The 21,378-nt window shown below is 42.4% G+C and overlaps 1 protein-coding gene across 2 annotated transcripts in view; it reads right to left on the reverse strand.

The window, feature by feature from the left end:
- Window positions 1-10,456, reverse strand: part of PKHD1 (PKHD1 ciliary IPT domain containing fibrocystin/polyductin) — a 975,887-nt gene extending 965,431 nt beyond the window's left edge. For both annotated transcript variants that reach the window (XM_077489019.1, XM_077489018.1), the window contains exon 1: window positions 10,204-10,456. The gene's annotated coding sequence lies outside the window, so the exon portion shown is untranslated. The remainder of the gene's footprint in view (window positions 1-10,203) is intronic.
- Window positions 10,457-21,378: the final 10,922 nt, after the last annotated feature.

Here is a 21,378-nt window from a genome sequence, read left to right on the forward strand (position 1 = left end):
ATATTGTTAATGTTTATAAACATGTGACTATAAAAATGTAAAAGATGTATTGTTATGTAAAAATAAAACTACTTCCAGCCATAAAGTCAGTGGTCATATCTCATGCTGTTTGTGTGATTCTTTGCAGTCCACGCCAAGCTGATCACCTTATCTCATCGCGTCTACAATCATCGGCTCTCTTAATTCACATTTTGAGGCCGGTAACAGTGGGCCAACTCAATATTGAACCTTATGGACTAAGACTGGGATGCCATTACAGTTCATGTGCACATGAAGGCAGGCATCCCAATACTTCAGACTTCAGATACTTGTGACACTGAGCATGGCTATGGAGTTAGGGCTGGTTCACACCTAAGAAATGCAGACAACATGTTGTGAGGCTGCCTGCTGGCCAAATGAGTAGCAATTCTGTCTAGCAGAACTGGGGTTGCTTGTTCAATTCCCCAACATCCTAATGCTTCTGTTGAAGTTTATATGTTCTCCTTGTGTGGGTTTCTCACCACAATCCAAAGACATGCTGGCATTTTATTTGTCTCCTGTCGAAATAGTCTCTAATGTAAGAAAGTTAATTTTGGACTTGAGATTGGAAGCTCATTGCAGCCAGGGACTAATGTTAATGTTTGTTAGTACTAATCATGCCCAGGGACTTGGACATTTAAAATGGTAGGGTTTACACTGCACAGGTACATATGCTTAGAAAACTGTTGCTTTGTTTATGTGCATGCAAATGGACTTTGATATTTGGCCTGTAGTTGAAGATGTGATGCACATAGCCACGGGCTAACACAGTTGCAAATAGTATTATGTGTTCATGCCCATCAGGTGCAATAACTTTAGACATACATGAAGAGACAGATTGAAAGATACTGGTGGGCATGTACTTCTATTGGGTGTGTGTCAGTGTGCTAACAATACAATCTATCTTATATAAAGGGCTGCAGTAGGGTAGGTTCGTTTGGCCTGAGAAGGCCAGGTTTTTTTGCTGTGATTTGTGGGGGAGAAGGGATGATATTGTGCATATTGACAAACGTCCAACTAGGGCTGTCTGTTGAAATTCTTGAGTGTTTTTTCCATCAAAAGTGGATTTATGTGGCCATGCTGTCAATGTTGTGTGTGTATTCCTATTTGACCATGCAAACATGGTTTGGGAGCATGTGCTGACCATCTACTCTTTGATCTCATTGCTTAACCACTTGACCACTGGGCACTTTAACCCCCTTCCTAACCAGACAAATTTTCTGCTTTCAGGGGTCTCACATTTTGAATGACAATTACTCAGTCATGCAACATGCTACCCATGAATTTTCTGTACTTTTTTTCAGACAAATAGAGCTTTCTTTTGGTGGTATTTGATCACCTCTGGGTTTTACATTTTTTGCGCTATAAATTAAAAAAGAACAAAAATTTTGTAAACAAAAGGCATTTTTCTTCGTTTTCGGTTAGAAAATTTAGCAAATTAGAAATTTTGGCCAAAATTTATACGGCTACATTTCTTTGGTAAAAATAAGTGCATATTATTTGGTCCGTGTGAAAGTTATAGCGTCTACAAGCTATGGTGCCAATCACTGAAAATTGATCTCCCCTGATCACACCTGATGTACTGATGGCCTAAATTCTTGAGACCCTAACAAGTCAGGACAGTAAAAATACCCCCCAAATGACCCCTTTTTGGAAAGAAGAAATTCCAAGTTATTTAGTAAGAGGCATAGTGAGTTTTTTGAAGCTGCAATTTTTTACCCACAATTCTTTGCAAAATTAAGATTTTCTTTTTTCTTTTTTCTTTTTTTTCACAGAATTGTCATATTAAAAGGTTATTTCTCTGGGAGGGCATCCATGGACGATCACGACATATGCATACCACAAATGACACACCAAAACACATTCTACTACTCCTCCTGAGTATGGTGATACCATATTTGTGAGACTTTTACACAGCCTAGCCACATACAGAGGCCCAACATTCAGGGAGCACTATCAGGCATTCTAGGGACATAAATTACACATTACATTTTTTTGACTACCTCTTACACTTTTGAAGGCCCTGGAACACCAGGACAAAGGAAACATACACAAAATGACCCCATTTGAGGCATAATGAGTCTTTTGAACACCTCGTTTTTTGCACAAGTTTTTAGAAAACATGGAAAGAAAATGAAAACGCATTTTTTTTTTTTTTTTACACAAAGTTGTAAATTTTTAAGATATTTCTAACACATAGCATGTGCATAGCAAAAATGACACCCGAAAATACATTCTGCTACTCCTCCTGATTATGGCAATACCACATTTGTGAGACTTTTACACAGCCTGGCCCCATACAGAGGCCCAACATGCAGGGAACACCGTCAGGGACATACATTTCAAATCGAATTTGACTACCTATTACACTTTTGTGAGACACTGATGGGCACTGTAGTGGCAAGGATGTGGAATGGATGAGAACTGATGTGGCATGGATGTGTCATGGATGAGCACTGATGTGACACAGATGAGAACTGATGTGGCATGGATGTGGCGCAGATGAGAACTGATGTGGCGTGGATGAGAACTGATATGGCACAGATGGGCACTGATGTGGCGTGAATGAGCACTGCTATGGCATAGATGAGCACAGATGAGGTGTAAATGAGCAAGAATGAGCCATAAATGGGCATGGATGAGCATGGATAAGCATGGAGGAGCATGAATGAGCCAGGGATGGATGGAGCACGGATGAACCAGGGATAAATAGAGCACTAATGAGCCAGGGATGGATGGAGCACAGAAGAGCCAGGAATGGATAGAGCACGGAGGAGCATGGATGAGCCAGGGATGGATGGATCACGGATTAGCCAGGGATGGATGGATCACAGATGAGCCAGGGATGGATGGATCACGGATGAGCCAGGGATGGATGGATCATGGATGAGCCAGGGATGGATGGAGCACGGATGGAGCACAGATGAGCAAGGGATGCATGGAGCATAGATGAGCACATACGGAACATGGAAGGGCACATATAGAGCATGGATGGATACATGTAGGGCATGGATGGGCACATATGGAGCCTGGATGGGTACATATAGGGCATGGATGGGCATTGTGCACATATGGATGGAGACAGATCAGCACTGTGGGCACTCCAGAGACAGCCCACAGTGCTGCTGCACCCAGCTCCCTCCTCTCCTTGCACACTGTACTGATCAGTGCGAGGAGAGGCGAGGAGCTGCACCGGACAAGCTTTGGTTTGTTGACAAGTAATCGTCCATGGACGCCCTCCCAGAATAAACCAACCGAGCTGTAGCTGTCTTCCGGCTATGGCCCGGTCGGAATGCGGTTAATCATGTACACAGAAATGCAGCTTCAAGCAGAACATGGTCACCTATGTATGAGTGTGTGTGGATTGTGGACTGGTGGTGGGTGTTATATTTTGAATATATGCCTTTTTTAATATTATGTTGAAGCTAGTAAATGAATGTACATCATTTTGTTTCTGCTGGCAAAATAAAAGTACATGACTGAGCTTGTTTGTTCTTTTCTTTCTTCTTTTTAATTAATTTTGGGGGTGGTCGTTTTGGGGAAGTGCAATATCTTTCTTTTATATCTTATAATTTCTATATGTATTTGTGCACCAAAAAAAAAAATCTCTTCGGCACACCTGCAAGTAAATGATAACGGTGGAATCTTTATATATAACAGCTGTGGAGAATTGCAGGTAATGAATTCAGCTGGTGTATAGGCAGTATTGTATGTGTCAGCCCTGGTTCACATTGGTGCAGTTTAACATGTCAAATCGGCGGCAATTGCACCATTCTAATTGGTGTGGCGCTGAAATTTCCAAAAGTAGTTTCTGTACTACTTTTTGGTGACTTCAGGGTGTGATTTTTATTGACATCAGTGCAGAAACCTGCACAGAAGTCTCTAACCCCCCCCCCCCCCCCGCAGTCGGGACTGACATATGGGAATAAAATCGTGTGAGTTCAGCTGAACCCGCACAATTTCCTCCCGCTGTCAGTGTGAACCAGGGCTCAAACGGGGCCTTTGTCTTTGTAATTTTACGTGCTGCTATCTCAGGGACACCATTTCTTATCGAACTCCCTTAAGTTTACCTTCAAATATCATATGTAGAAATAGATTCACATATCTGCAAATAAACGAAAAGAAAAAAAATTGAATCATGGTTGCGATCAAATATTCGCAGCTGCGATCAAAAGAGCATGGTTTCACCTTCTGATCCGGAGTCATTGTAATCACCCAGAAGTTCCTGTGCTGGTCAGGATCTCCACCTAGGTGGACATGACAAGGTCCCTCTTTAGCAAAAAGGAGGTGCTGCTCATTTGCCGGGTAAGTGTAGGATATGTACTTGTGGTTACTCAATGTGGGGGTGGATGTGGTAGTTAGATTTGGTGTGGGTGGGGTTCATTGATTTGTTTGGCATCACTACATATTTGCTTCTGGCCTATGTGCACACATCACTTCCTGCATTTGTTCTGCTGATGTAAATCAGTAAGCACTATGCAAATATAAATGGTAGCTCCTTTCTATTAAAATATATATGACTTGTTTCACAATTGGGTGACTTTTCCAGCAAATGTGGACCTCCGAGTTGCATGACAAGTTGTACCCCATGATTCTCAATGATAATCATTCATATCTGTGCTACTTCAAGTTGCAACAACTTCAAAGTAGTCCCTGTACTACTTTGGTGTGACTTTTATGCAACTTTAGGTACATAGGTCGCTATATTACCCAGGCATTCCCAGAAGTTGGGGCCAAGTTGCAGCAGCTAAATAGTTTGACTTTCAGGTCGCAGCAGTGTAAATGAGATTCATGAATAATGCCTTTGAATGAGGCATTATTCTCACATGTGCATCCTGCAAGGGGGTCAAATTTGTCCCTGCACTACTTTGGTTTGACTTTGATGTGACTTGAAGCCCATATATCGCAAGATTACACATGCATTTGTCGCACACAAGTGCAAATGGGGCCTAATTCAAAGGTGTTATCAATGAATCTCATTAGGTTCCTTTCACACTTGGCCGACTTCATACAACTTGAGGTCCATAAGGCCTTTCACACTTGTGTGACCTGAAGGTCCCACAATTTTGCATCGCCTTTTGCCGCAAATTTGATGTGATTTGAAGCAATGCCAGTGTAATCTTGTGGTCTATGGATACAGGAGCCGCAGGACAAGTCGCACAAGTGTGAAAGGGGCCTTAGACATTCAGCTTGCTTCTTCGGGATCCACTTGATTAAATAGATGTGCAGATATGGCTAACAAATAATCACAAAAATGAATATATAATCAACAATATTTCACAAGAAAACCGATAATTAAATTAATGAGAACACATATATACATATGCTATCTCTCATGACCAGAGTGACAATGGTCACCCACTGCTACATCAATAGAAGCACAGCATTTTCTCTCTAGTGCATGTGTCTTAGCACTACATAAAATTAAACCCTTTCTTTTTCTTCATAACATAGGGGGAGGTGTTCAGGAATTGAAGTGATTTGGGTAGGGCTGATAACAATGCCTGAGATAACTATAAATAGCAGAAGACTAAGGACAGCACGGGATTTCTTGCAGGATCAACAACATTTTTTGCAGCCAGGCATGTACTGGCCATCGGGACTACCGGGAGATTCCCGGTGGGCCGATGGCTCAGTGGGCCGGTTTCAGTGACAGCCTAGCCAAATGAATGGCTGCGCTACTCGCACAGCCATTCATTTGAGCACCGCTGTACTTCCGAGCGCAGCGCCGCGCACTTCGTCTCTTTCCGCCCCCACTCGGCGCTCTCACAACAATAGTATTGCACACATCTTCGGCCACCTCCGGCCCACAGTCGTCCTTTTCCGCCACCACTCGGCTTCCCCCGCCCTGCTCCTCTCCGACAGCGCTTTTCAGCGAACAAAACTCGGCTATCTCCGGCGGCCCCCGCGGTAACGGGCGCTGTGAGTTTAAATGAGCCGGGGGCCGCCGTGAGAGCAGCCGTCAGGCAGAGAAGTCCCCGGAGCAGACGAGGGAGCCTGGAGGATGGCGGTGCTGCAGGAACCCATCCAGGTAACCGGCCGGCCCATTGAATACTGTGTATAGCACATGGCTATATATTTTATATATATATATATATATATATATATATATATATATATATATAGCTGTATATAGAATATGGCTGTGTGTATGATATATATATATATATATATCATACACACAGCCATATTCTATATACAGCTATATATATATATATATATATATATATATATATATATATATATATATATATATATATATATATATATATATATATATATGATGTGGTGCTAAATAAAATAACATAAAAAATCAATTTGGTGAAAATAATGGTTGAAATAATATGCAAAATCCAACATAGCTAAAAGTTCACCAAAACTGTCAATTAATATTAAAATGTGCATAAAAATATTTTCAGCAAAAAAATCATATATAAAAAATGCTTATTAAAAACCCCCCTTTTTTTGCACTCTTTTTGCACTTTAATACCAAGGACATAGTTTGGATAAAATGGTTTTAATTATAATGAATGGTTTATATATGAATTTTTTGCTTAAATTTTTTTTTATGCACATTTCAATATTAATTGACACGTTTGATGTACTTTTAGCTATATTGGATTTTTTGTATTATTTGAATCATTATTTGCACCAAATGGATTTTTTTTTAATGTTATTTTGGTTAGCATCACATCCTTTGCTATATATTCAATTTATCTGTGGGTTTGTGTTAGGCCCCTTTCACACATGCGGATGATATGTCCGTATTTCATCCATCCGTTTGCGGATGAAATACGGACATACATTCATCCCTATGGGATAGCTGGTGTCTGCGGATGAGCATCCGCAGACACCCGATTTCCTCCGCCATCGCAACAGTCCGATTCTGCAGACGGAGGAAAATCCTATTTTTCTATCCGTCTGCAGAGCGGATCGGATTAGGACGGACAGACGGTCCGTACGCATCCGATCCCCTTAGAGGAGAGCGGAGAGCTGACAGGGTGGTCCCCGCACAGTGTGCGGAGACCGCCCTGTCCGCAGCCGGCTTAGCGGGGACAACGGAGCGATCCCCGCTGAGCGAGCGGATCATCACGGGGCGGATCATTACTGATCCGTCCCGTGTGAAAGGGGCCTAAACCTGTTTGATGTTGGCAGCTTCTCATTACTGCGGTTGATCAAAAATAAGTGTGCGCATTAGTTGTTTATTTTAAAATATATAATGCAGAGCCAGACTTCGGGCAGGTGACAAGGGGACACCAGGGGGTAGAGGGGGGGGGGGGCTGGAAAATAAAAGATCACCAGCAGTGTGCTGTCGGCTTCTGAGTTTGCATACTCCTGCTATGTGTCTAGCCGGGCCGTGATGACGTCACTCTCGTGCAAGTGCGCAGCATACTGTTTTTGTGCGTGTTTGCAAAATTGGAGTGGGCCGGTCTGGATGAAGTCCAGGGCCAAATTTTTGTCCCAGTCCAGCCCTGTTTGCAGCTATTGAACTTATATAACAAAATTCTTTAAATGGTATATTTAACAGACCAAAAGGTAACAAATAGATATGTAGCAAGGTCCCGGACCTCTAGAGGCCTAATGGTGACCTCCAGAGTCAGGGAGAGCAGATATCCTTCTTGGTAGAGTTGGTTACAAGACATTGTGGGTGTAATGCAAATTGAAGTGATGGGTGCCAGACACTTTTTGAATGCAAAGAGATTTATTGTCTCTTGAACAAAAACTGTGGGAGAGATTGTTAGTGCCAGGACACCCTTAAGTAGATGCAATGATAATTGGCAGACACTGAGGACTTCTATAGGTAGACAGCTATACAGGGGAAGGCCTCCAACAGGATACCACGTCTGTATAGGAAGGACCGCTGTCTCCTATGGCAACAAATCTTGTAACAGTCACTAACGGTAATTATACTTAACTATTGGTAACCCAGATAGTTTTTCTCACACTCAACAGTCTTTTACTGTAGGTCTTCACCCACTGAGCTCCCAGTCTCTCTGACCCAATCGCCACTGGATCCCTTGAGCTCTTCCACTTCTATTACCCAGTATCTTCCTCAAGCGTCAACCCCGCTTCCCTGCTGGGTCCCTGGTCTGGCACTCACTGATGCTCCTCAAGCGTCACCTTTGCTGTCCCGCTGAGTCCCTGACTTGGCACTTGCTGAAGTTTTCCCACTTCTTCACTACCCCTGGCTGGTGAGAAGACTGCTCTGGTACTGACTCCAGCTCACTCACAGTGGTCTCTGGTAACAAGGTGGATGGTCCCTTAGTGGTGACAGCTTCCCCTCTACCCCTGACCACAACTGGTTTCTCCATCCGGCTGGACCTTTACTCTCGGTTGGACTCTAATCCTGCAGTCCCAACCCTGCTCTGCTTCACCTGCTTCTGGATAGGCCTCAGAAAGCTTAGCATCCAGATGTCCCCAGGATAGGCCTCAGGATTCTGACCTTTACTGGTAACAAAAACAAACATCCACCCAGACAGCCATCCGGGTGGCACAGAACACTGATCACCTGACTCCCCCCAAATAAATAGGATCTCTCAGAAGGCCAAGGGGCTTAAAGAAACCTCTGCACATTGGCTGAGACACCCCATCTATTCGTAATCTGACATTTCTAAGCCCTTGCCTATCTAATGTCACCAGCATAACGCCACCTAGTGACAGAAGAGAAAAGGTGCAGCAAGTCCAGAACTAGAGAGGAACCACTAACAATTAATCAGGGCAACAACTGCCTGGCAAACTAAATTTACTAGCAACCCTACCTAAACAGGATGCTACAGATAACATTTTAGTTGACGCTGTTAGTGCTTACAAATACTTTAATCACTTGTGTAATAGTGCCCACATAGTTCAAGCACCAACATAACAGCAGCAAAGCCCGCCGGGCCTGTTCAGAGAAGGTACCTATTACAGTAAATAATTCCTAACATCAATGATTTTAGAAAGCCAGCATTCTTCTCACTGACCTTCAATGTAATAGATAGTCTTCTTTTCACAGAACACCAATAAAAGGGACATTTGTCCTCTTACTGACCAACAATGTAAGGGATATTCTCCCTCCTACTGATCATTATTGTATGGGACATTCTTCATCCTAATGATCACCAAGTTAGTGGACAATCTTTGTCTTACTGACCACCAATGGAAGGGTAATTCTTCTACCTACTAACAACCAATGTAAAGACATGTTTTGCTTTCTACTGACCACCAATGTAAGGGATGTTCTTCCTCCTACTTTCCACCAATGTAAGGGCCATTATTTCTCTCACTGCCCAGTGCCCACCAATATCAGGGGCATTCTTACACCTACTGACCAATAATGTAAGGGAGATTCTTCCACCTACTGCCCACCAGTGGAAAGAGCCTTCTTTCTACAACTGGTCAGCAATAAAAGGGGCATTTTTCCTGCCATTGAATAGGAACATGCATCACCCAATTGATCATTAATGTAAGTGGCATTCTTCTTCCCTTTGACTACCAGCAATTTTTACTACCAGTTTAGGGGCATTCTTCTTCTCAATGACCACCATAGAAAGGGACATTGTTTTTCTGACTGACCATCAAAATCAGGTTTATTTTTCCCACTGACCAACAATGTAAAGTGCATTCTTCCTTCCATAACCATCAGCATAAAGAGCATTCTTCTTCCTCCCATAACCATCAACATAAAGAGCATTTTTCTTCCTTCCATTACCATCAACATAAAGACCGTTCTTTTTCCTTCCATAACCATCAACACAAGGGGCATTCTTCTTACTTTCATAACCATCAATGTAAGGGGCATTCTTCTTCTCACTGACCACTAATGTAAAGGGCAATCTTATTTCCACTAACCACCAATGTAAATAATTATTGCATTTCATGATTACTGAAAAATGTCATACAAAGGAGAGGATCTTAAAAAATTATCCACTTTGGGTGTCAAATGCATTCGATATGCTACTGGTGGGTAGTCTTTGTTTGTATTGTAAATGACAAAAATATTGAACAATTTAAGGACATGTAGAACAACAAAGCGACACAATTTTGGAAACACAGCTGACGGTGAACATAACAGAACCCTGGCAGGTAGGTAGGTAGGTAATTTGCTTGTCCCATCAGATGCCACCAAATACAAGTTTATCACATTTTAGTGCATTGCTTCTGTAAAAAATGCATATGTAGTATATGTTTTTGTTTGATACTTACAACCTGGGTGTTGCTTTCATTTCCACAGGAATGTGGCTCTGCAAGTCCAAAAATCCATCCTGCGACATTTGCATTTATATCCTCTGTTTTCTGATTAATCCAATATTTTCAAGCGTTCTCATTTCAAGACAAAATCCTATATGCTCATTGTCAGCTCCAAAGGTCCATGTGTCTGGTCCCCTATACTCCTTGTATTGCGAGGCTACGGTATGCAATTTTTATGTAGGCTTTAGCCTGCTACTGGTAATATGTGGCAAAGGGTCACTAAAGGTCTAAGCCTGCAAGTTTAATTTTCATACCTGTACCCAGGAGAAGCTTAATCATTTACTTATCCGTAAACCTTTGTGGTCAAATATGTAAGAGGAAAGGAATCCATCTGTGAGGTCTCCAACCAAGAGAGATTAGCTGAATTAATATTTCTTCATGCTTCAAGGGAAAGCTCAAGCTTTCCCATTTTTTTTTTTTTTAGATAAGTATATAAAAGAGATTCTGGGTTTTTTTTGTTTGTTTTTTTTAGTTCAGTTTGATGTACCTAATCCTACCATTGCTCACCAAGTTATGTCTATTTTATTATATTTTGAGAATCCGTTTTGAGGATTTCCCACTTATACTCTCATTTGGGGGAAGCTGGTCTTTCTCAACCAGGGTTCCATGGAAAGTTCCTCCAGAGGTTGCTAGAGGTTCGCTGTGCAGTGAACAATTTCTGCCTTTAAGATGAGTACCTATCGACAACAATGATCTTTTTAGCTATCTGTAAGAGTGGGATTTTCACAAACAGACAAAAGCGTAAGGAGCATTCTTTTCAGTGACCATCAAGCTTTCAAGGGTGGCACAGTGGTGTAGTGGTTAGCACTCTTACCTAGCAGTAAAAAGTGGTTGCTGGTTTGAATCCCAACCACAACACTACCTGTCTGGAGTTTGCATGTTCTCCCTCTGCCTGTGTGGGTTTCCTCTGGATACTCTGGTTTCCTCCCACACTCCAAAGACATGCTGGTAGGTTAATTGGCTCCTGTACAAAATTGGCCCTAGTATATGAATGGTGACCTTGGATTGTGGGCTCCTTGAGGGTAGGGACTGATGTGAGTGTGCAATTTACAATGATAGAGACAATTGTAGACACTCACTCAGGTTGAACTGGTGTCTTTATTCAACCTTTCTAACTATGTAAGCTAATGTACTGTGAGCTGTAGATAAAGAACAGGCCCAGAGCAAAAGGGACCTGGGTGCAGGGCCCACATGACTGGGTGGACAGCTGTGGAGGTTGCACAGGTTAATTTCTGTAAATAGAAAATGAACAGGTCAATGGATGGGGGTTGATTGGTCACTGGGCATGATAGTAGGTGAGGCCTTGTTATTACCTGGAGGCAGGGGGTTAGTTCAGTCAGGGGGCAGCAGGAGAAGAGGCAACACATCGTTTTTGGATTTCCCTCCCTCCCTGTAATCAAGCTGTGTGGTATGTTTAATGTTATGTTTTTGCTTTAGGTAGATGGCTTCAGGAGTCTGGTGTGGTGTGGAACGGGTTGGACCTCGGTATGGGTACCTTCCCTATCTGGAAATAATGGGCTATCAGTCATTGGGCTGCATTGGGCAACAAGGTGGCAATAGTTTGTCCCTGAGCTGGTGGGATTGCGGCTAGGGGCCAGGATGCCGAGGTGGTGGTGGTATAGCCGATGCGATAAAATATTTTCTTTCATGAACATCAGACATAGCAGTCAGTTTACAAAGTTGGGTCATATATGTTATATATATATATATATTTAATCAAATGATATATATATATATATATATATATATATATATATATATATACAGTATCTCACAAATGTAAGTACATCCCTCACATTTTTGTCTCTATTTTATTATATCTTTTCATGTGACAACACTGAAGAAATGACACCTTGCTTCAATATAAAGTAGTGAGTGTACAGCTTGTATAACTGTGTAAATGTGCTGTCCCCTCAAAATAACTGAAGACACAGCCATTAATGTCTAAAAGTGTCAATATTTTGTGTGGCCACCATTATTTTTCAGCACTGCCTTAACCCTCTTGGGCATGGAGTTCATCAGAGCTTCATAGGTTGCCACTGGAGTTCTCTTCCACTCCTCCACAACGACATCACGGAGCTGGTGGATGTTAGAAATCTTGCATTCCTCCACCTTCCATTTGAGGATGCCCCACAGATGCTCAACAGGATTTAGGTTTGGAGACATGCTTGGCCAGCCCATCACCTTTACCCTCAGCTTCTTTAGCAAGGCAGTGGTCGTCTTGAAATTGTGTTTGGGGTTGTTATCATGTTGGAATACTGCCCTGCGGCCCAGTCTCTGAAGGGAGGGGATCATGCTCTGCCTCAGTATGTCACACTACATGTTGGCATTCATGGTTCCCTCAATGAACTGTAGCTCCCCAGAGTCGGCAGCACTCGTGTAGCTCCAGACTATCACGCTCCCACCACCATGCTTGACTGTAGGCAAGACACACTTGTCTTTGTACTCCTCACCTGGTTGCCGCTACACACGCTTGACACCATCTGAACCAAATACGTTTATCTTGGTCTCATCAGGCCACAGGACATGGTTCCTGTAATCCATGTCCTTAGTCTGCTTGTCTTCAGCAAACTGTTTGCAGGCTTTCTTGTGCATCATCTTTAGAGGAGGCTTCCTTCTGGGATGACAGCCATGCAGACCAATTTGATGCAGTGTGCAGCCTATGGTCTGAACACTGACAGGCTGACCCGCCACCCCTTAAACCTCTGCAGCAATGCTGGCAGCACTCATATGTCTATTTCCCAAAGGCAACCTCTGATTACGTCACTTCCGGGTTGCCGTCGGTGGTTGGAACGCAGGTGGAGCGCAAACCGCGTATCCACCGTACGGCTTCCGAGGAGATTTTTTGAACACTACGCGATAAAGACTCTATCCCAGGGGGGAACATAGCTAAGACTCACCACCTTTACAGGACAAATTCCGGCAGAAGTACCCTAATTAGGGGGGTTCTTATTTCTATCCCAATGTTTTTATTTCCCTAGTAGGAGGTTTTTCTGGTTCCCCTGAGACAGAGATTACATCAGCGTTTGTTCTTCTAATTAAGATATATATATTTTTTATGGCATTTTCTGGAGCAATTCCGGAACATTTGGGGGGATCATTATATTAATCCCTTGGTGGACTGTGTTTCCACAGTGTATCTCAATACATGAGAGTTGTGGTTATATTCAGTATTTTTCATTTTTTGTTTTGTCCTTTTGTTTTTTACGACTGTTTTTATATATTTTTATATTTTTTTGTGCAAATAAATCAATTTTTATATGGTTTACACTATGGAGGCTCCCATTTTTTTCTTATGAGGATATATGGAATCCATGTTGGAATATGTTCAGTCACCAATGATGAAGTAAAGAACCGGATATCCGGAGATTGATCTTAAAGGCGAACAACCCCTGCAGGGGTACATACTTCTGGTGAGTGGGGTTCCTGGTGGGGGAGCACAGAAGTCACGGTGAAGATTGCACAGGAAGCACTAAAGTCACTTTATGGAATTTTTTTCTGAATTTTTTCTGGATTTGCACTAATGAACATTTATTTGGGACTCATTTAATATTTTTTTCTTGTTATTTACCATATATTTTTATACATTTTTCTGCACTTTATTATGAATTCATTTTTTATTTTTATTTTTATTTTAATTTCTATTTGTATTTTGTATTTTCCACATATTTATAAGTTTTTTATGTTTTAGAGCATCTCTTTGGGTTTTCATCACTAGGGGTCGTGCTATATTATCAAGTTTCATATTACCCCCTGTGTGTATAGATATACACATTTTTTATTTTGGGTTTGTCATGTTTTTTGGTTTCTGAGTGTTTGCACATTTTTTCACATTTAGTTATTGGGTATAGATTTTTGTCACCAAACACTGATATAGTGTACTTATGTGATTTCAGGTTTTTAGGTTTATTATTGACTGATACATTATATATACACTTTGTCACTAAACACTGGTATAGTGTACTTATGGGATTTTAGGTTAATAGGTTTACTATTGAATGACACATTTTATATATATGTTTGCATATATGCGACTTGAGTTATAATCGCAGTGGGTCATACATGGAGTTTGGTACACGTGGGATCGTACGATTTTTTGGTTAAATTTTGGAGTTTTTTTGGGATTGAGGTTGTTGCATTATACTCAGTGGGGAGTTTTTTGGCCTATTTCAGCACTGATATGTTTCTGTGATGAATCACAGTTAGCATTATCAGTTTTTGACATCAGAATCTCCGTTGGTTTGGAGACATATTATTTAATTTGTTTGATTATTAGTCCCTGATATTAGAATTTCAGTTCTTGAAACCAGTATTCCTGCTGGTTTGGAGACATATTACACATATTGTTTGATATAACATTTTCTGGGTGAAGCTGTGTTTTTCTGCATCTATTCCTGGGTTCATTAGTATAAGGTTTAGGGAGGCTATTGGGTTCTTTGGTTAAAAACCCTGGCTTTCACCTACATCTATCCTCTATGAGTCCAGATGGAATGAGAGCCTGGTTTTAGGTAGCGCCATTTTACCCCGGTTGCTATATTATTTTCATTCTTAAAAGATTCCTTTTCTTCGGGGGGCAGCAGCCTATATAGAGTTTTACATACAGGTATACTAGACATATAGAGGATTTATATCTATCCGGCTAAGGCTTGGGTTTATCTACTCCTGGTGGTGAATAGCGCGGTTCTTCCATTCTTATAACCTCTGGATATGAGCATGTGCACTCAACTTCTTCGGTTGACCATTGTGAGGCCTATTCTGAGCGGAACCTGTCCTGTTAAACCGCTGTATGGTCTTGGCCACCATGCTGCAGCTCAGTTTTAGGGTCTTGACAATCTTCTTATAGCCTAGGCCATCTTTATGTAGACCAACAATTCTTTTTTTTCAGATCCTCAGAGAATTCTTTGCCATGATGTGCTATGTTGAATTTCCAAAGATCAGTATAAGAAAGCGAGAGCAATAGCAGGGGTTCCCTGGGATTGAAAAGTTATTTCAAGGGTTTCCCTGTATTCAAAAGGTTGATGTGTAATTTCTTTTCTCTGCTTCATATATTACCAATCTGAAAAAAGCAGGTTTGAATTTGATTGGTGTCTGTAGGAAGCTTTCTAATGACACTTTGAGCAATTAAGCTTATAAGAAGATTGTATGTATTTTTTTCCCCAGAACCACAAAGCAACAGCCTGATACTTTACGCATGAAGGTTGTCTCTGTGCATAAAAGTGGAGTATTCAAAGCATTTTTCTTTCAGCAGAAGTAGGTGCCAGGTCTTCTACATGGCCCAGGAAGCATACAGTGCATCCGGAAAGTATTCACAGCGCTTCACTTTTTCCACATTTTGTTATGTTACAGCCTTATTCCAAAATGGATTCAATTAATTATTTTCCTCAAAATTCTACAAACAATACCCCATAATAACAACGTGAAAGAAGTTTGCTTGAAATCTTTGCAAATTTTGGATGGGGATCATTGGTGCACAGCCATTTTCAGATCACTCCAGAGATGTTGAATCAGGTTCAAGTCTGGGCTCCGACTGGACAACTCAAGGACATTCAAAGAGTTGTCCTGTAGCCACTCCTTTGTTATCTTGGCTGTGGGCTTAGGGTCATTGTCCTGTTGGAGAGATGATCTTTCACCCCAGTCTGAGGTCCAGAGCACTCTGGGGCAAATTTTCGTTAGAGATGTCTCTGTACAGGGCCAAAACTGGGGGTACTGCAGTACTGACACTAGCTGGGATTTGGGAGGTTGGATCAGGTTGGACTGACCCGGCTGAGCTGCATTCACACTACCGGCTTCTCTGTGAGCCTGCACTGCTGCTGATCGCAGAGGAGCCAGGATCCAGACCCCGGGGATTCAGCCTGCTACCTTGCTGCCTCGAAGTCAGACCTGGACAAGAGGGGGGCAGCACTTCCTAGAACCTATTAAAGGGATTGTAAAGGTATTTTTTTTTTCTCTTAAAATAACAAACATGTTATACTTACCTCCACCGTGCAGCTCGTTTTGCACAGAGTGGCCCCAAACCTGGTCTTCTGGGGTCCCTCGGCGGCTGTCTCTGTTTCTTCCCACAGGTGCTTCTCACGTTCATGCGAGCTCCCTCGCATGGTGAGAAGCACCTGCGGGCGCGCTCCCGTGATACAGCCGGCGGCTATAGCCGCTCGCTGTATCACACGGCCCCGCCCCCCGGCGCGCCGCGTCATTGGATGTGATTGACAGCAGCACGAGCCAATGGCTGCGCTGCCTTCAATCCATCCACTCCAGCCAATCAGCGGCCAGGCTGAATGGTGAAGAGGAAGTCGGGAGCGAGCGCTGGACTTTCGAGGGGTGAGGTAAGTAAAACGGGGGGGCTGGGGGCTCCGGCACTGTGATTTGTTTTTTCACCTTAATGCATAGAATGCATTAAGGTGAGAAAACATTTACCTTTACAACCCCTTTAACTATATTTTCCTCCTGTAGTCGTTGAAAGCCAGATTCAGTGGCTGCAGGAGGAAAATACAGCTGATGGCGATTGGTTCTACTAAAAGCCCCCCAGCCTCTCCTATACTCTCTTTCTGCTGCTTTGGTCCCCCCTTTCTCCCCCCCCCTCCCCAGCACTGCTGGCTCCCCTCCCTCACCTCTAATGCCGACTGCTGTTGTATGTAGGATGGAGAGTTTGGGAAAGGGCCCCTTCCTTTTCTGAATGAACAGTGTGAGTGATCTATACTAATCACTCACTCTGTTTATTAATAACTGAAGCATAGTAAACTAGTTTTTACTATGCTTTAGTTAATGAATGAATGGGAAGCCACTTAGCACAGAACAATTCCCATTCATTCAGCTGAGGTCGCAGAGAAAGGAATTGAAGAACCTGTGTCCTCAATTCCTTTCTTTGTTTTAAATGTGAGCCATCGAGGGTCTTTTTTAGATCCCTTATAGTTCAAAAATCCCCCCAATGGGCTCCAAACAAATTGGAAAAAACAATAATAAAAAAAATGGAAAAAATCATTAAAAAACTATTGTAAAAAATAATATTTTTTTTTTATTAAATTAACAAAAATAAACTACTGACACTGTCCACTGCCCAACTGACACCATCCACTGCTCTAGTGACTGACAAAATTCACTGCCTTACTGAAGGCAACCTCTGCCCTACTGACACTGTCCACTGCCCTATTGCCACCAACCTCTCCCCTACTGACAATGCCTTCTGCCCTACTGACCTCAAACCTTCCCTTACTGACACCAACCTCTCCCCTACTGACATCGTCCACTTCCCTATTGACACCAACCTCTCCCCTACTGGAAGTACATTTATTACCTGGGAGTACCTTAAATACATGGTAGTACCCTTAATATCTGGGGATGTACTTAATTACCTGAGAGTATCTTAAATACCTGGGAGTAACTGGGGGTGCCTTTTGTGCCAGGTAGTACCTGGTAGTAACCTCTATTTTTGGTAGTAACCGTATTATCTGGGAGTCCCTTTATCACTTGGGAGTAACTGGGGGTGCCTATAGGCCCAGGAAATACCGTTAGTACTGAGAGTGTCGCAGGGCGATCTGGGAGTAGTGTAGGATACAAATAGCAAGTCATTCTTATTATCCCCACTAGAATAGAGGGTAAATTGTCCAACAGGATTGGTGACGCCACGCAGTGCACATCCTGCTCCATGTATGTGTTCCTTGATGAGCCAATCCAGGGTGAATACTGCTGTGCGAGATGTGAGCATGTTGCTTCTCTGGAAACCAGATCCTGGATCTAGAGAATCAAGTGGCAACACTGAGAACCATCAGCAACCTGGAAAGGAGCTTGGACATTACCCAGCAAGTGCTGGCAGGGACCAGTGAAGAGGAGATTGGAGACATGGAAGCACAGGAGCCAGAAGCAGGTAGCTGGGTGACAACTAGAAGGAGGGATAGGGGGGAGAGCACTAGGGAGGCCAAATCTGAGATGGTACACCCCAACAAATATGCCAAGTTGCATGATGCTGGGGATATAAGCTCAGGGGTGGCAGTGCTGGAGCAGGTGAACTCCCCTACCTGCCAGGAGAGTGATGGCTCCAGTAAGGAGGGGGCATAGAAACAGGAAAGGCTAGAAAAGTGCTCATAGTAGGGGACTCCATCATTAGGAGGACAGAGAGGGCAATCTGTGAGAAAAACCGTGGTTGCCACACAGTATGTTTACTGGGCGCTCAGGTTTGGCACATCATGGATCGGGTGGACAGATTACTGGGCGGGGCTGTGGAGGACCCAGCGGTCATTGTACACGGTGGCACCAATGACAAAGTGAGGTGGAGAGTCCTGAAAAATCATTTCAGGGACTTAGGGAATAGATTGAGGAAAAGAAACCCCAAGGTAGTTTTCTCGGAAATACTAACAGTACCTTGAGCAACACCAGAGAAGCAGCAGGAGCTTAGGGAACTAAACAAGAGGCTGAGGAATCAGTGTAGGAAAGAGGGTTTGGGGCTCCTGGAGAACTGGGCTGACTTCTCAGTCGGCTGCCAGCTCTTTAGTAAGGACGGGCTGCACCTTAATGGGGATGGTACAGCCCTACTGGATAGAAAGATTGGTAAAAAGTTGGAGGGGCTTTTAAGCTAGGTATGGGGGGGGGGGGGTGGCAGAGGAAGCAATAGCTGGCAGTGAGCAAAGGACAGAGGGTAATAGTGGAGTCAGCAAGGATAATACAGCCATAACATCTAATCCTGGGGTAAATGCAAGGACAATTCAAAAACAAAGCCATAAAACGTTGAGGATTATACACAAATCCTAGGAGCCGATCTTACAAAATGGAGGAACTGGAGCTGCTATTGCATGAGGAGGACCTAGACTTTGTGGGAATAACTAAATCTTCGTTTGACAGCTCACACCATTAGCTGGCCAATATATAGGGATATTCCTCGTATCGGAAAGACAGGGAAGGTAGAAGAAGGGAAGGGGTGTATCTATATGTAAAACATTATGTAAGAGTGGCAGAGAGGAGCGACATTGTGAATGGGAAAAGGGGGAGGTGGAATTAGTATGGGTAGAACTTCAAAGAGAAGAAGTAAGTGGGAAATTAATAGTGGGGATATGTTATAGGCCACCCAACCTAAAGGAGGAGGAAGAGTGGGGCCTACTATCACAGTTGGAAATAGCAGTGAGACAGGGAAATGTCAACATAATGGGGGACATCACTTGTCCCGAATTGACTGGGCAGAGGGGACAGCTCACTCATTAAAGGCCCGTCATTTCCTGAAAGTCTTACAAGACAACTTCATGTCCCAGTTGGTAGATTCCCCAACTAGGAAGAACGCCCTGATAGATTTATTAATTACGAAAGATCCAAGTCTTTTCTCAGATGTGGAAATACGGAACAACTTGGGATCTAGCGATCATAGGGTGATCACATTTAATGTAAAACATAGAAAAAGGAGGCACAAGGGTAGCACAAGAACCCTAAATTTCAAATGAGACAATTTTTCTGAACTGCGATCATCACTACTAGAACTTAATTGGAATCAAATCCTGGGAACATTGAACATGGAAGAAAAATGGCAATGCTTTAGGAGCATATTAAACAAAGATATCACATAGTGCATTCCAACGGGTAATAAATATAGAAGAGTGAAGGTCAAACCTGGGTGGCTAAATCGTAATGATAAAAAAAAATATTTTATATTTTGCCACAAGTTGCGTAAAAATTACAAACTTATTTTTTTTTTTTTTTGCACATAGTTGTCACTAAATGATATATTGTTCAAACATGGTATGGTTAAATGTGGAATTACATCCCAAAATACTAGCTGTGTACAGGACCCCGAAATCCAATCACAGCAGAATTTATATTGGGGTGTAATTTCACATGTAGCCATGCCATGTTTGAACAATAAATGTATTAGAGACTTTGTGCAAAAAAAAAAAAAAAAGTTTGTAATTTTCCCGCAACTTGTGACAAAATATAAAATATTCCATGGACTCAAAATGCCTCTCATAAAATAGCTTGAAGTGTTTTCTTTCTAAAATTAGGTCATTTGGGGGGGTTGTGCTATCTTAGCATTTTATGGCCTTTGAAACTGTGATAGGTAGTGAGGAGTGAAATCAAAAATGTACGCCCTTAGAAATCCTGAAGGCGGTGATTGGTTTTCAGGGTCCTGTACGCGGATAGGCTCCCAAAAAGTCTTACACATGTGGTATCCCCGTACTCAGGAGAAACAGCAGAATGTATTTTGGGGTGTAATTCCACATATAACCATTAGGGATGAGCTTCGAGTTCATGTCAAACTCATGTTCGACTTGAACATTGCCTGTTTGCCCGTTCGCCGAACAGCGAACAATTTGAGGTGTTCGCGGCAAATTCGAAAAGCCGCGAAACACCCTGTATAAGTCTATGGGAGAAATCTAAAGTGCTAATTTTAAAGGCTTATATGCAAGTTTTTGTCATAAAAGTGTTTGGGGGCCTGGGTCCTGCCCCAGGGGACATGTATTCAATGCAAAAAAAAAGTTTTAAAAACTAACGTTTTTTCGGGAGCAGTGATTTTAATAATGCTTAAAGTAAGACAATAAAAGTGTAATATTCCTTTAAATTTCGTACCTGGGGGGTGTGTATAGTATGCCTGTAAAGGGGCGCATGTTTCCCATGCTTAGAACTGTCCCTGCCTGCACAAAGTGTCATTTCTGCAGGAAAAAAAGCTATAATGAATTGTCGGCTCCCCGTAATACAGAGAACAGTCATTGAAAGTCATTGATAAAAAAAAAAAAAAGCATGGGGTTCCCCCCAAATTCAATTACCAGGCCCTTCAGGTCTGGTATGGATATTAAGGGGAACCCCGTGTCAAATTAAAAAAAAAAATGATGTGGGGTTCCCCCCAAATATCCATACCAGACCCTTCAGGTCTGGTATGGATTTTAAGTGGAACTCCATGCCAAATCGGACATGCACTGTTACCTGTGGGACAGGTGTGCGCCTTTCCAAATCCTGTCCAATCAACTGAAATTACCACAGATGGACTCCAATCAAGTTGTAGAAACATCTCAAGGATAAACAGGTAAACAGGATGTACCTGAGCTCAATTTTGAGTGTCATGGCAAAGGCTGTGAAACATATGTACATGTGATTTTTTGTTTTTTATTTAATATTTTAAATAAATGTGCAAAGATTTCTAACTTTGATGTTGTCATTATG

Source organism: Lithobates pipiens, unplaced genomic scaffold (assembly GCF_037356315.1).
Source record: "Lithobates pipiens isolate NorthernLeopardFrog02 unplaced genomic scaffold, aLitPip1_a1.2 Scaffold_18, whole genome shotgun sequence".
NCBI lineage: Eukaryota > Metazoa > Chordata > Amphibia > Anura > Ranidae > Lithobates > Lithobates pipiens.